At 43.5% G+C, this 16122-nt stretch overlaps 1 protein-coding gene across 4 annotated transcripts in view; it reads left to right on the plus strand.

Moving 5' to 3' along the window:
- Nucleotides 1-16122, plus strand: part of evi5 (ecotropic viral integration site 5) — a 99131-nt gene that overhangs the window by 3873 nt on the left and 79136 nt on the right. Inside the window, exon 1 of one of the 4 annotated variants that reach the window (XM_062977989.1) lies at nt 5880-6089. The exons of the other annotated variants lie outside the window; for them this stretch is intronic. The gene's annotated coding sequence lies outside the window, so the exon portion shown is untranslated. Of the gene's footprint in view, nt 1-5879; nt 6090-16122 lie in introns of those variants that run through there. 4 annotated transcript variants of the gene reach the window in all.

The following is a 16122-nucleotide window of genomic DNA, read 5'->3' on the forward strand; positions in this document are numbered from 1 at the left end:
GAAGGCCAAAGAGCAACCCTGCAGGATCTGGATTTGGCTTGGCTTCAGCAGTTTTTGACTCCTGAACTCAAAGTTATTTGAGATGCCAGAAATACGCTGAAACATCTCTACATGCCTCAAAGGATCCTTTCTAGGGACTTTGTTTGAAAAGGTTCCTTATCCCGGCATGTGGTTAAACATTCATATACCTCCATCAAATATATTTGTTTCTATTTTGTTTCATTTTGAGGCAACACCTATATTTTCAGACACAGAACATTACAGTCCAATCTTGGGCATATTGGCTTGAGCAATTCCCTTTCATTCTTACCCCCCAACATGCGTGGAAACAGAGCCTACAGATATTTTCTCAGAAGACTGCACTTCTAGCTCCCTGAGAACGAGTCCCATTAAACACAGTGGGATTGGGTTGTTAACAACCTTTAACAACCTTCAAGTTGACCTCCACTATGAATGAGAGGAAGACACTTTATCATTGGCAACTGTACTCCAAGACACTGTGTCACTATCAGCTTTAATCAGGTCTTGCAAACTCAGGGCCATGACTTCTTTGATTGAGTCTATCCACGTCAAATGCAATTTTCCTCTTTTCCTACTGCCTTCTATCTTCATTGTTAACTGATATCAAGTCAGCTTCAACTTAAGGTAACCTTATGAATAAGAAATCAATAACTGATCAGGTCTTGGTGTGGTTTCCTTGAATAAATCTATCCATCTGCAATCGTCGTCTTCTTTTAATACTGCCTTCCATCTTACCAAGCATTGTGTTTTTAGTGAGTTATGTCTTCTCATTATATGGCCAAGTTACGGCAACCTCAGTTTAGCCATCTTCCTGCCTAGAGAGAAATCAGGCTTGATCTGTTCTAAAAAAAACCCTTATTTATATTTTCAGTAGTCCATGGTTTCTGAGAACTCCAGCACATTTCAAATGAGTTGATTTTATTCCTGTCAGCTTTCATTAGTGTTGAGCTTTCACAACCATACATAGAAATGGGAAATATGATGGCATATACACAGGACCATACTTAGGTATTTTAATGTAGTAGGTAAAGGTAATTTTTGCCCCCCCCCCCCCCCCCGTGGCACGGGGAGCGGTGCACATGGCGAGGCCAGGCTGCATGGCAGCGAGGCCCAGGCCACGGTGGGAAGGCCCAGGCCACGGTGGGAAGGGCCAGGCCATGCGGCAGGAAGGGCCAGGCCACACAGGACGCATGGTGGGGGCAGGCTGCGTGGGCTGCATGGCGACAAGGCCTAGGCCACAAGGCCCAAGCCGCGGCAGGAAGGCCCGTCCCGAAGGTGAAGGAGGCGGGGGTGGTGCCACCCTCCCGGGGGCCTCGATGGCGCCCCCGGGACGATGGCGCCACAGGCAAATGTCTAGATTGCCTGGCGGTTGGACCGCCTCTGCATATACAATCCACAACTGTCCTTCCAAGTCTTAATCTTCTGATTTCTTGGTAGAAATCTCAATGCAGATTAATGACAGAGGAAAGATATGGAAAATCTCAAACTATTCAGTGCTTCATTGTTTACAGATATGTAAATAATCTGTGGTCGTTATTTTGTTTTCTTAATGTCAATCTGTAAACCTTTGCACTTTCATCTTTCACTTTTTCCAGTAATGATTCCAAGTTTTACTTTTTTGCAAGTATTATGGTGTAATCTGAATGTTAATCCTATCCGTAATCTTTGGTATTGTATAGGATTAACACATGTAGATGCTAATCCTATGCCAAAGAGGAAACAGAGCAGAATCCTTTGATTCTGTAATTAGAGCATGAATTTAGATTATGGGTATATTGAAGGGTTTTCCCCGAAGTCTTATTTATACAGTGTTTCTCACTGTGATTTCCAGCTGTTTTGGACTTCAGCTCCCAGAAATCCCAGTCATTTTACCAGCTGTTAGGAATTGTGGGAGCTGGAGTCCAAAAACATCTGGAGGATGTATTAATTAAACTCTGTATTAATATGATCCAGGCAGACTTTGCATATTATCCTTTAATTGTTTTTGCTACATCTCCCCTCACTATTAATGACACCCTATTTTTCAGATTTTCATTTCTGAATAAAGCATTCTGCAGTTAAAGTCCCAATCCTTTCCACTTTGAATATTGCAGTGTTTTAAGTATTCCATTTCTTGATTTCCTACGTCTAGCTTTCTGTGATGCATGCTTTCAAATGCCATGTTCCTATAGTATGTGCTGTAAGGCTTTGGACTTTCCTTTCACCTTTCATGTCATCAGCTGAACATCCTTTCAGCTTGAGTTCAATTATGTCATTAGCCACAGTGGTGCTCGTAGTTGTTTTTTTTTTTTTGCTGTACCCCAGTAACTCATTGAGTACCCTCCAACCTGAAAGGTATTCAAAGTGAGTTTATTATGCCTTGTTTTGCAAAGTACTAACAAGTGTTAACTATGGTTCCATTGCCGTTGTTTCTTGGATTCTTTGCCACTGGCAATCCACACCACTCTGGTTTCCCAGTAACTGTTTAGTGCATTTTATCTGGCTCTATGTAGGAACATTCAATCCCACCACAGAAAGATGGTGCTATGGTGAGACAATGGGGTTTACAATTGAAGTCTGACTGCAACATCCATTGACAAATGAAAATCAAGACAAATGGCCAAACAGCATCACGGTATTATAATGATAGTAACAGTTATTATGATGTACACATAAGCTGGGGGGGGGGGGTGAGCAATTGGCTTGCCTATGCCTACTGGGAAGGAACCAGATTCTTGTATTTCTCTTTCAAATTAATTGAAGATTTTTTTTGTGTCAGGAGTGACTTGAGAAACTGCAAGTCACTTCTGGTGTGAAAGAATTGGTCGTCTGAGAGGACGTTACCCAGGGCTACCGAGATGGTTTGATGTTTTACTATCCTGTGGGAGGCTTCTCTCATGTCCCCACATGGGAAGCTAGATCTGACATATGGGAGTTCATCCCGCTCCCCGGATTCAAACTACCAACCTTTCAGTCAGCAGTCCTGCCGGCACAAGGGTTTAACCCATTGTGCCACTGGTGGCTCCTTTTGCACTTTGAACTTGGTTTGCAGCAATAGAAGGAAGCTGGAGGCCAAAGAGGGGAAGTGGAAGAAGGAGAGAGAAACTGGGATGTTTTAACAGCAGCTGAAAGGTCGGATGACTGAGAATTAATTGGGATTCCCCCTGCCAAGTTTGTTTACTAGAGATATATGATGCAGGTCTCATAGAAACTAACCAAGCTGGGTCCTTCCTATATTTGGGACCTCATCACACGAGAGCATGGATCCACTTTAAATCCAGTTCTTGCCTCCTGCAGAATTTTGAAGTTTAGGGAGGGGCCTTCAGACTGCTCCGCCAAACAGATCCTGGACCTAACTGAACTACAAATCCCAGGTGTCAGGATCAGTAGCTCTTCATAGCCAAAGTAAAGAATGGCCTGTTGTGATCTGCATGGGTATTTTGAGTGGCCATTGCATGCCCCCAGGGTCCTCCTTTTAGACCTCAAAAAAGAGGCCAGCAGTGTGAAATGGCCAAGGGTAAAGTGATCTGCGAAAACATTCCTTTGTTCCTAGCAAGAGCAGGGTGGCCACTGAGGAAAAACCAGTAGGACAAGTGAGGGAAAGAAAATACCAGCAGAGACGTTGCTTTCTCCTTGATCAAGGGGGCACCTGTACTGTGAAATGAATACCATTTGTCCTTGCTTTAACTGAAATGTCTCCATGCTATGAGGCCTTGTGGGTGATAAATTGGTGAAACCCCACTCTGTAGGAGGCTAAAGATGTAGTGAAACTACAATTCTCATGATCCCATAGTATTGAGCCACGGCAGTCAAAGTGGTGTCAAACTGCAAGAATTCTACAGTCCTGAGACACCCTATATCTCTAATGGAAAGTCAAGCCAGTTCCTTGGCCTGTGCAGCAAAGGGATGATGGTGGTGGTGGATCAATGTGTTGTCAAAGGCTTTCATCGCCAGAATAACTCGGTTGCTGCGAGTTTTCTGGGCTGTATGGCCATGTTCCAGAAGCATTCTCTCCTGATGTTACACCCACATCTATGGCAGGCATCCTCAGAGGTTGTGAGGTCTGTTGGAACCTAGGCAAGTGGGGTTTATATATCTGTGGAAGGTAAAGCGTGGGAGAAGAAACTCTTGTCTGTTTGAGGCAAGTGTGAATGTTGCAATTAGCACTGAAAGGCCTTTCAGCTTCAAAGCCTGGCTGCTTCTTGCCTTGGGAATCCTTTATTTGGGAGGTGTGAACTGGCCCTGTTTTCTGACTTGAATTCTCCTGTTTTCTGAGTGTTGTTCTTATTTGCTGTCCTGATTCACATTCCATGTTCCTATAGTATGTCCTGTACAGCTTTTTAAAACTGCTGTCCAGATGTTTTCATTTTCATGGTTTCCTCCTTTCTGTTGAAATTGTCCACATGCTTGTGGATTTCAATGGCTTCTCTGTGTAACTTGACGTGGTGGTTGTTAGAGTGGTCCAGCATTTCTGTGTTCTCAAATGATATGCTGTGTACAGGTTGGTTCATCAAGTGCTCTGCTATGGCTGACTTCTCTGGCTGGGTTAGTCTGCAGTGCTTTTCATGTTCCTTGATTCCTTTTTGGGCAATGCTGTCTTTGGTGGTCTTTATGTAGACTTGTCCACAGCTGCATGGTATATGGTAGACTCCTGCAGATGAGTCAACTTGGACACAGCTTATTATTGGAGAACAGAGAAATGCTGGACCACTCTAACAAGGACCATGTCAGACTACACAAGTAAGCCATTGAAATCCACAAGCATGTGGACAATTTCAATAGAAAGGCGGAAACCATGAAATGAACAAAATCTGGCTACCAGTATTAAAAAACTCTAAAATCAGGACAGCAAATAAAGAGCAACACTCAGAAAACTGAGGAATTCCAGACATGAATCAATCAGGGCCAGCTAACACCTGTTGCGGATTGTAGATAGATAGTAGCTCTTACGTGTGCCCGTGGGCCCAGAGACACCCTGCTGAATGATGCACCACTCAGCTTTGCAGAACAAATAACACAGAAAAGGAAATCCAAGAGATCAACAGAACAATGGTATTTACAATAATCCTGATTGCTTACAGAAATCAGCAGTTATAGGAAATCCTTTCTTAGTCCATAAATCTGCTTCAGTGAAGATCAGTGGCAAACAAGGCCTCCGAAATAGTCTCTGAGTACAGAGCCATCTTATTTTCCAGCCAGTACTCAGTAGACTCACACACACACACAGAGAAACCTGTTCAAACTGGTTCTCCAGCAGCAGGATAACAACAGTTACAAACCAATTACCCAGGTCCTTGCAAAATCAGCCAATTGGCTTCATGCATTTGATTTTCTAGTTAACACAGATATATATCTTTCCAAAACATGACAGCACCTCCTAACAAAGGATTCCCTCAGGCAGGAAGCAGCCAGACCTTGAAGGTGAACGGTTATTCAATGCTAATCAGGGCGGCCAATTGAAACATTCACACTGGCCTCCAACAGACCCCACAACCTCTGAGAATGCCTGCCATAGATGTGGGTGAAAAGTCATGGAACATGGCCATACAGCCCGGAAAACACACAGCAACCAAAACTGCAAGAACTCTGCACTGCTGAGACACCCTATGCCTCTCAAGGGGAGTGAAGCCAGTTCCTTGGCCTGTGAAGGAAAGGGACGATGAGAATGGATCAGCTTTTCTCCTTTGCAGGAGAAGCTGACCCAGCAGGCGTGAAAAGGCTTGGGGACGTGCGAGGGAGGCGGGACAGGCCGGCTTCATTGAGCGGAGCGGAGCGGGAGGGGAGGGGGAGAGGAGAGGAGAAGCATTGCCTGGAAGCGGGGAGCGTCGTTCTGCGCCTGCGCGCGGGTGTTCGTCTACAGTTCGGGTTCTTGAGCAGCGCCGCGGGCGGGGCGGAGGGAGAGCCAGGGAAGGAAGGGAGGGAAGAAGAGGAGAAAGGCGGGGAGGAGATCCGACGAGGAGGAGGAGGAGGAGAAGAAACAGAAGAAGAGGAGGAAGGCAGCAGCAGCAACAACAGCAGCAAACAGCAGCAGCCGAGGCTGCAAAAACAACCCATGCTTGCATCTCCCCTCCCCGATCAAAGCTTCCAAGGTGAGCAATTCAGGAGTCTGTGTTTTTGTGTATGTGTTTCTCTCTCTTTTTCTCCTCCCCTCCATATCACATCCCACGTCTTTGTGGGTGGAAGAAAAGAGACCCCTCCCCATTTTAGGCTGCATCTACACTAGAATCAATGCGATTCTATACCTCGATTCTATTAAATGTAGTTTTACAAATCTTTTGCCTTCTCTGCTCCTCTTGGGGGAGGGGGGAGATCACCAAACAAAACTCGTATGTCCCCACAGTGAGGTCAAACTGCATTCGTTCTACAGTGCAGATGCAACCTCCCTCCCACACTATACTGTTACCGCGTTATGATTCCGGTTTAACTGCGCGGGAGAAGCCTGGGATTGGCGTTTTGCCCTTCTCGGCTGGAGAGATCCGAACCACAAACCCCAGCATTCCATAGAATCATAGAGTTGTGGGCCATCCAGTCCAACCTCCTGCCAAGAAGCAGGAAAATCGCGTTCAAAGCACCCCCGACAGATGGACATCCAGCCTCCAAAGAAGGAGCCTCCACCACACTCCGCGGCAGAGAGTTCCACTGCTGAACAGCTCTCACAGTGAGGAAGTTCTTCCTAATGTTCAGGTGGAATATCTGAATCTCTTTCTTGTAGTTCGAAGCCTTTGTTGCAACAGAGCCAGCCTAGCAACCTCGGAGTTACAAAGAAGGACGTCGCTGCTTTTTCGGGCCTTGTGCAGCCAGGGAAATGTGGTCTTTCTTTCCTCTCCTGGCCAGGATCCCACGCGAGCTCCTCTGGGATCTCCCCCGACTTCCTGCCTCCTCCTCCCACTTGGGATCCACCGGATTTCCTCTGGGGCGGGGAAGGGAGCGAGTGGGGAGTGCCCAGGCTGCGTGGGTTTACCCCTTCAGGCGATGGCGTCACTGGGTTTCCATAGACAGGACCAGCAAAAGGACGTGACTGACCTTCCTAGTGCCAAGTCTTTCCACTCCTGTGTTTATTTTTAAGGACTGGAAGGGGTTTAGGGTGCATCTACTCCAGGCATGGGCAAACTGGATCCCTCCAGGTGCTCTGGACTCCAACTCCCACCATTCCTAACAGCCTCAGGCCCCTTCCTTTTCCCCCGCAGCCGTTTTGCCCATACCTGATCTACACTATAGATTAGCATCAGGTTGTTGTGAGTTTTCCGGGCTGTGTGGCCATGTTCCAGAAGCATTCCCTCCCGTCGTTTCTCCCACATCTATGGCACACATCCTCAGAGGTTGTGAGGTCTGTTGGAAACTAGTCAAGTGAGGTTTATATATCTGCGGAAGGTCCATGGTGGGAGAAAGAACTCTTGTCTGTTTGAAGCAAGTCTTAATGTCGCAATTGGCCACCTTGATTTGCATTGCATGGCCTTGCAGATTCAAAGCCTGGCTGTTTCCTGCCTGGAGGGATCCTTTGTTTGGAGGTGTTAGCTGGCCCTGTTGTCAGTGGAATTCGAAGAAGCACGAAAGAAGGGCGAAAGGGAGAAGGCACATCAAGCCAACCTTTACCAGGACTGACTTCTATCTGGAATCCAATGTCCTCACTGTGGAAGAAAATGCCAGTCAAAAATAGGACTCCACAGTCACCCACGTACCCACCGTCAAGACACTACATTTGGAGGATTCATCATAACTAGGGATCGCCTAAGTAAGCTGGCCTTGACTGTTTTCTGTCTGGAATTCCCCTGTTTTCTTTGTTTACTGTCCTGGTTTTAGAATTTTTATATACTGGTAGCCTGATTTTGTTCATTTTCATGATTTCCTCCTTTCTGTTGAAATTGTTCACATGCTTGTGGATTTCAGTGGCTTCTCTGTAACTTGATGTGGCGGTTAGAGTGGTCCAGCACTTCTGTGTTCTCAAATAGTATGCTGTGTCCAGGTTGTTCATCAAGTGCTCTGCTATGGTTGACTTCTCTGGTTGAAGTCAGCTGGGCTCTACAGGCCAATGGAGACTCCACCACAGACATCAGAAGAGCTGCAAGGCCAAGAACAAGCCAGGAGAGGAAAGACAAAGATCCACTCAAACGAAAAGTGTTCCTGCCATATGTCAAGGGAAACACTGACTGCATAAGGAAGCTGATGAAGATACACAACCTACAAACTATCTACAGACCCACTAAGAAGATCCAACAAATGCTCAGTTGAGCAAAGAACAAGAGGGATCCTCTCACCTCTGCAGGAGTCCATTGTACACCATGCAGCTGTGGACAAGTCTACATAGGGACCACTAAATGCAGCATTGCCCAGACACGAATCAGGGAACATGAAAGGCACTGCAGACTAACTCAACCAGAGACATCAGCCAGAGCAGAGCTGGCCACAGTGTATTATTGGAGAACAGAGAAATGCTGGACCACTCTAACAAGGACCATGTCAGACTATACAGAGAAGCCATTGAAATCCACAAGCATGTGGACAATTTCAACAGAAAGGAGGAAACCATGAAAATGAATAAAGTCTGGCTACCAGTATTGAACAACTCTAAAATCAGAACAGTAAATAAAGAACAATGCTTAAAAAGGAGAATTCCAGACAGAAAGTAATCAGGGCTAGCTAACACCTCCCAACAAAGGAAAACTCACAGCAACCCAGTGATTCTGGCTATGAAAGCCTTCGACAGCATAGATTGACATCATTTTAACTGCCATGCCTCAATGCTGTGGCGTCATAGGGATTGTAGTTTTATAAGGTCTTTTGCAGTTTCTGCACACAAAGTGCTCATGCTTAAACTATAACTCCCAAGATTCCTTAGCAGTGAGCCATGGTAGTTAAAGTGTAAACAAACAGAATCAAACCTACAGTTCATGTGCATCCTGAGATCAGTGTTTCCCAACCTCTGTTCTTATTGGTGTCTGGGACTTCCCTCATCATTAACCCAGGCTTCTATGGGTGCATCTTCACTGTAGAATTAATGTAGTCTAAACCCACTTTAACTTCCCTGGCTCAATGCTGTAGAATCATGGAGGCTGTAGTTTAGAGAGGCACCACTGCACCAGCACTCTTTGTCAGAGAAGGCAAAATACCTTGTAATAATAATAAATAATAATAACATTTTATTTGTATCACACCTTATCTCCCCGAAAGGACACAGGGCAGTTTACAACAGATATCGCCAAACATTCAATACTGTGAGAAGCTGAACAAAGACAAAAATAACCAGCCCCCCAAATTTCAAAAACAAATCCACATCTATATCAAAAATAACACATTATACTGCAATATTACTAGTAATATTTGTAACATATAATATGCAATATCATATTATTATATATTATTATATTATACTATATTATTTTACACAATATATATAAAACTACCCCCCCCCCTTTTCTATAGCATTGAGCCACAACAGTTAAAGTGGTGTCAGGCTGCATTAATTCTACAGTGTAGATGCATCACCAGATTTAGAGAGGGAGTATTTGTTTCCTTCTAAAATTTCCCCTATGTTTACCACTCCAAGGTGGGTATGTTTTTAGTGTGGTCCACAGCCATAGACACAAATGCTTGATCCCATGGATTTTGCATTTTCTCCTGCTAAACAGGTGGTTGGGATGAGGAGAAAAATCCAGAAGGGAACAGGCTCAGACAAAGAGTTAAAAATGTCTGAGCTGCTGTTTTAGTCCTTTTGACCTTGCTTGGTTTACTCACCTTGTGGTGAGCCTCTTGTGTTTTCCTCAAGGACTAGATATGCTTTGACCTAGTTTGCAATAGCTATGTTCTCCACCACTAACCAAAAAGCTACGCTTTCCTTTAGGTAGCAGCATGAGAAATGCTACCTTTCACTCCCATAACAGTGTTCTGTGTTGATGAATCTATTGATGTGCATGAATTATATCACCATGTAGGGAGATATTTACATTTACTATGTAGAATTAATGTAGTTTGACATCACTTTAACTGCTATGGCTCATGTTATATCTTGGGAACTGTAGTTTTCCAAGGCCTGGAGTGTATTCTGACAACTCCCATGGTCTTGTAGCATTCAGCCACACAGCCAGTGATAAAATACCTACTTTATCTGGATTCTGTATCTGTAAAGGATGAGAAATTGTGCATTGATTTCTATGAACTAAGGTGACCTTAACTCAACAGAGCATCCATCTGTTAAATTGAAATTGAAGTTGCTACCTGAAAGATAGTCCTTGATGCCTAGCTTTGTTTAACCATTAGCTGGGTAGGTAAGGACACTTCCATTCAGTGCCTTAATCTGGGATATGTTTTGACTCCGGTGAGAAAATCTGCCGTATGTGATAGTATATAAAAATGTCCTGTGCCCATAGGAATATTTCTGGATGGAGAATCAATTTGTTATCTAATGTTCAATAGCAGTTGGCCCTCTTTATAGCTCTATCCATCCATGGATTCAATGCCCTTTGAAGGCAACCTCAATGTGGCCCTCAATGAAAATGTGTTTGACACCCCAGGTTTGGATTGGCCAGTTGATATTGATCGTTGTCGTCATCACCATCATCCTACCTCTCCCTATTGATCAAGGTGTGGAACAATAACAGAGAAAAATGCAATGCATAACATCAGTTCAGAATGGGAGCCGTGATGGGGCAATGGGTTAAACCCTTGTGCCAGCTGAACTGCTGACCTGAAGGTTGGGTTGCTGACCTGAAGGTTGCTGGTTCGAATCTGTGAGATGGGGTGAGCTCCCGTCTGTCAGCTCTAATTTGCAGGGATATGAGACAAGCCTCCCAGCAACACATCCAGGCGTCGCGTGGGCAACGTCTTTGTAGACGGCCAATTCTCTCACACCAGATGCGACTTGCAGTATGTTCTCAAGTCACTTCTGACACGAAAAAAAGTTCAGAATTCATAACATCGATTTAAAAAGACATGTAAGAGCAATGCATTTTAGAACAAGCACTCTATAGTCAGTCCTCTTCATTCACTAGGGTTAGGGGTAGAGGACCCCTGTGCAAATGAAAAAACACAAATAAAGCCATTGCAGGTTTCTTACATGAGATAACACATCGCTAGGAATTTCCAGCTGTTTCAGTATTGCCCTATGGTCAACTTCTGTAGGAAACTGACCATAAAACTGCATTGGCGGATCTTGTGATTCCTAGAAAGTTCCTTTTAAATCAAATCCATGAACAATCAAATCTGCGAAAGTCCAAACCTTAAATGTGGAGGGACAATTGTATTATTTGAAAGTTATAATTTTAAAATTGGCTATGTTGGCTTGCCAGAAGCAACTGGTATTTAATGCTGTTTTAAATGCAGCAAGCATATTCAGCTGTCAGATCTCTATGTGTTGACTCACTATTCAGTGATTGATTGATTGGATGTGTTCTAGTTGGAACTAGCCAACAGGATTCCTGCCATTGTTTACCAGTCTTTAGATAGTTTAACTAATGTTTTAAACTTTAGTGTGGTTGGGTTGCTGTGAGTTTTCCAGGCTGTAGAGCCATTTTCCAGAAACATTCTCTCCTGATGTTTCACCCACATCTGTGGCAGGCATCCTCAGAAGTTGTGAGGTCTGTTGGAAACTAGGCATGCGAAGGTCCAGAGTGGGAGAAAGAACTCTTGTCTGTTTGAAGCATGTGTGAATGTTGCAACTGGCCACCTTGATTAGCATTGAATGGCTTTGTCACTTCAAAGTCTGGCTGCTTCCTGCCTGAGGGAATCCTTTGTGTGGTTCTTCCTAGTTGTGTCTTGTGTGTTGTGTGTTCTATTTGAATCCTGTGAGAAAACACATTTCTGGGAAAGTGAAACACCTCATTTGGCTGGTTTAAGGTTAAATACTATTGGAGAGCTTCATTCCAAAATTGTTTTGTCTTTTTAATTCTTGTATGCTGGCTGTTTTTAGGAAGACTTATCTCTGTACAGGTGCCAGAAACCTTGATTTATCTATTCTAGCTTTTCTGGGTCTTTGTTTAGCCGTTCAGCATGAACCTTGGGTTGTGTACTATTGTTTCTTCCCTTTAACATGAAACTTGGACTTTCGCACTGACTGTTTCCCCCCTTCTAATAAACAAAATGTGTTTTGTCGAGCTTGCATAACAATAGTGTCATCATACCAAGGAATAGAGAAAATGCTGACTTCCTGTAAAAGACTTTTGTATTTTTTTTAAAGAAAGCTTTTGTCAGCTGTTCTTACATTTGGCATGCTGCAAGTTATCCAAGGACAGCTTTCCAGGAAGATTAGTTTGCCTATAGGAAGGAGTTCGTGTTTCCTGAAAATTCATCCCAGAAGAGCTTGTGGCAACTTTGATAAGAGAAGAAATTAGCTTAAGGTAGAGATGATGTTAAGAGAATAAATTAGCTCAAAGTAGTTCTGATATTTTGACGTAGATTTTTTTCACGTCAGGCTGATGGCTGCTCATTCATTGTTACTAATTCAAGAAGGCCACTTTATGGTATTAATTACAGAAAAACAATTTGATAAGATTTTTAACTAGTTAATTTTATTTTTTTTTAAATCCTCTCTCTCTCTCTGGCCATTTCCAAATATGTTCCGACTGAGCCATTCTCTCTGTTAGGCCTTACTACTGTATTCTCTTTCTATGGCTGACTCTCCTTTTTCAACTCCTATTTCATCATCATCATCATCATCATCATCATGTGCTGTTGATGGCTTTCATGGCTGGAATCACTGGGTTGCTGTGAGTTTTATAGGCTGTTTCAGAAGCATTCTCTCCTGACGAGTCACCCACATCTATGGCAGGCATCCTCAGAGGTTGCGAGGTCTGTTGGAAATGAGGCAAGTGGGGTTTCTATATCTGTGGTATGACCAGGGTGGGAGAAAGAACTCTTGTCTGCCTGAGGCAAGTATGAATGTTGCAACTGGCCACCTCGATAAGCATTAAATGGCCTTGCAGCTTCAAAGCATGGCTGTTTCCTGCCTGGAGGTGCTTTGAATGAGTTTTCCCTGCTTCTTGCAGGGGGTTGGACTGGATTGCCCATGAGGTCTCTTTCAACTCTATGATTCTATGGGGGGGGGGGGTGCTTTCTTGGGAGGTGTTAACTGTCTCTAATTGTTTCATGCCTGTAAACAATGATGAACCAACCTGGACACAGCATATTATTTGAGAACATAGAAATGCTGGACCACTCTAACAACCACCATGTCAGACTGCACAGAGAAGCCACTGAAATCCACAAACATATGGACAATCTCAACAGAAGGGAAGAAACAATAAAAACGAACAAAGTCTGGCTACCAGTATTTCAAAAACTCTAAAATCAAGACAGCAAATAAAGAACAACACTCAGAAAATAGAATTCCAGACATGAAACCATCAGGGCCAGCTAACACCTCCCAATAAAGAATTCCCCCAGACAGTAGCAGCCAGGCTTTGAAGCTGAAAGGCCATTCAATACTAATTAAGGTGGCCAACTGAAACATTCACACTTGCCTCCAACAGGCAAGAGTTCTTTCTCCCACCCTGAACATTCCACAGATATATTAACCTCACTTGCCTAGTTTCCAACAGACCTCGCAACCTCTAAGGATGCCTGCCATAGATGTGGGTGAAACGTCAGAAGAGAATGCTTCTGGAACATGACCATACAATCTGGAAAACTCACAGCAGCGTATTATTAGTATCTTGATTTATACTCCACATTTTCTCTCCAGAAAGGAGACTCAAAGTGGCTTTATGCCATACCCTGTTCCCTTTTCTGTCTTCTGTCTTTATTACTTGCCTGTTTGCCTACTCTTTAGATCTCTTTTTTCCAGTGTCTACTTTGCCTTATAATTTGAATCAGTTAAGGATTCTCAAATGCTGGTGGTCTGCACAGCATACCTGAAAAGCAGCACCAACTTCATAGCATATTTCAAAATCTGTGGGTTGGAGTGAGAATGTAAATACAGGGATATAAGCATTCACGCAACCTATTCCCACTTCTAATAGATATGATGTTGTGCATTAGTGTATGTATGGGAAAGAGCTGCACAAAGAGGAATGCAGAATCTCCCTATGAACTAGCAAATGGAATGAAGGGAGACTCTAATCTCATTTTGTGCAGGTTTGTTTTGAAAAGACGGGGGAGACTGACCTTGAGGAGAAAAACAAATCTTGCTCTAGCTGAACAAAGCTTGTTCACTGGGTGAGAAGCGTTATCTAAGATGTTCTAATTCACTCCCAGAGGCTGCAAAACACAGTAAGGAATAGATTGTACATTACATTTCCATGAGATTTAGAACTCATTTTACTCTACTCCCCCCTTATACTAAATGTGATTGGATAGAGGACTAGTACAGTAGAGTCTCACTTATCCAAGCTAAACGGGCCGGCAGAAGCTTGGATAAGCGAATATCTTGGATAATAAGGAGGTATTAAGGAAAAGCCTATTAAACATCAAATTAGGTTATGATTTTACAAATTAAGCACCAAAACATCATGTTATACAACAAATTTGACAGAAAAAGTAGTTCAATACGCAGTAATGTTATGTTGTAATTACTGTATTTACGAATTTAGCACCAAAATATCATGATATATTGAAAACATTGACTCCAAAAATGGCTTGGATAATCCAGAAGCTTGGATAAGCGAGGCTTGGATAAGTGAGACTCTACTGTAATTTGATTGAAGGTGTTTTAGCTCTTTTCCTTACTTGTTGCTACGATCAATCCTTGCAAATCAATGCCAACTCATGGTGGCCATTTCCTAGAGTTTTCTTAGCAAGATTTATTCAGAAAAGGTTTGCCAAGTTTATCAGCCTTCCTATGAGGCTGAGAGAGTGTGGCTTGCCCAAGTTCTCCCAATCAGTATTCATGGCTAAGATAGGAATGCAAGCCCGGTCTCCCAGAATCTTAAGGTACATCTACAGTGTAGATTTAATGCAGTTCGACATCACTTTACCTGCCATGGCTCAATGCTATGGAATCATGGCGGTTGTTGTTTGGTGAAGCACCAGCATTTTTTTTGGCAGAGAAAGACAAACACTTTGCAAACTGCAATGCCCAGGATTCCATTGCATTGAGCTGTGGAAGTTCCAGTAGTGTCAAACGGTGTAGACACACCCATAGTCCTACACTCAAAGTACAGGTCTGCTCCATCTTCTTAGGACTTCATCAGATGGCACTAGGGCTCTGTTTTCATGCTCTGCAGAAACAGAACCCCACGGTGTAAGAGCACTTCCGGTGGGATTTGTGGGGTTTTGTTTCCATCATACATGGAAATAGAGCCCTAAAGCCATCTTCCAGAGCTGAGTATCATCCAACTCCAAGTGGCTTAAAACAGGGAGAGATGGGCAGAAGATGGAGAAAGGACGTGGGATCGGGGAAGATGGTAGGGAATGAAGGAGAAGGTTCCCTCTGCTTTCCTCCACTTTCCCCCCACCCATCTGATAAGATTATTAGTCTCACGCTATTTTGTTATTCTCAACTGCTGCATTGCAAGGGGTTATATGGGGTGCACAACTATAAGTATCATGTATCTCATTCCCCTTGCCTCCAGATAGTAGCTGGAAGAGGGGAGGACTGAGAAAATGATATGGGAATGTGGAGAGTGCTTTGAATCTGATTTTCCTGTTTCTTGGCAGGGGGTTGGACTGGATGGCCCACGAGGTCTCTTCCAACTCTATGATTCTATGAAAGGTTACACACATATATTCCATGCTTTTTGTTGGTCTTCAAAGAAGCAGTTTGTTCCTTTGCATACATCTAAATGAAGACACCAAGGGGTTAAGCATGGCATCATGAAATGTATTTTGTCTCTAAGGTAGCTCAGTTTTGTTTCCATTCTGCTGCATTCTGTTGAATTTGCATGAAGATTTCCTTTTGATTTGTCACTGTTTTGACATTTCTCATAACTGGAGCCTTGATTCATGCCAGAGAAATTCCTCTTAGTGTTTGGGAGACTGAATAGGCAATATCTTCAATTATTTTCCTTTTGACCCAATTTCCATATCTTCATTTTCTCAATATTTATGTTTAGAAGCTTCATGCTTTTCTCCACAAATGGTGATTGACAGGAACCATATAGAAGAGCAGGATTGCATTGCACACTTGCACAGTAACCAAAAACAGAAACTAGAGAGAAGAGGAACTGCAGAAGGTCAGAACCTACATAACAGTTT

Source organism: Anolis carolinensis, chromosome 4 (assembly GCF_035594765.1).
Source record: "Anolis carolinensis isolate JA03-04 chromosome 4, rAnoCar3.1.pri, whole genome shotgun sequence".
Classification (NCBI taxonomy): Eukaryota; Metazoa; Chordata; class Lepidosauria; order Squamata; family Dactyloidae; genus Anolis; species Anolis carolinensis.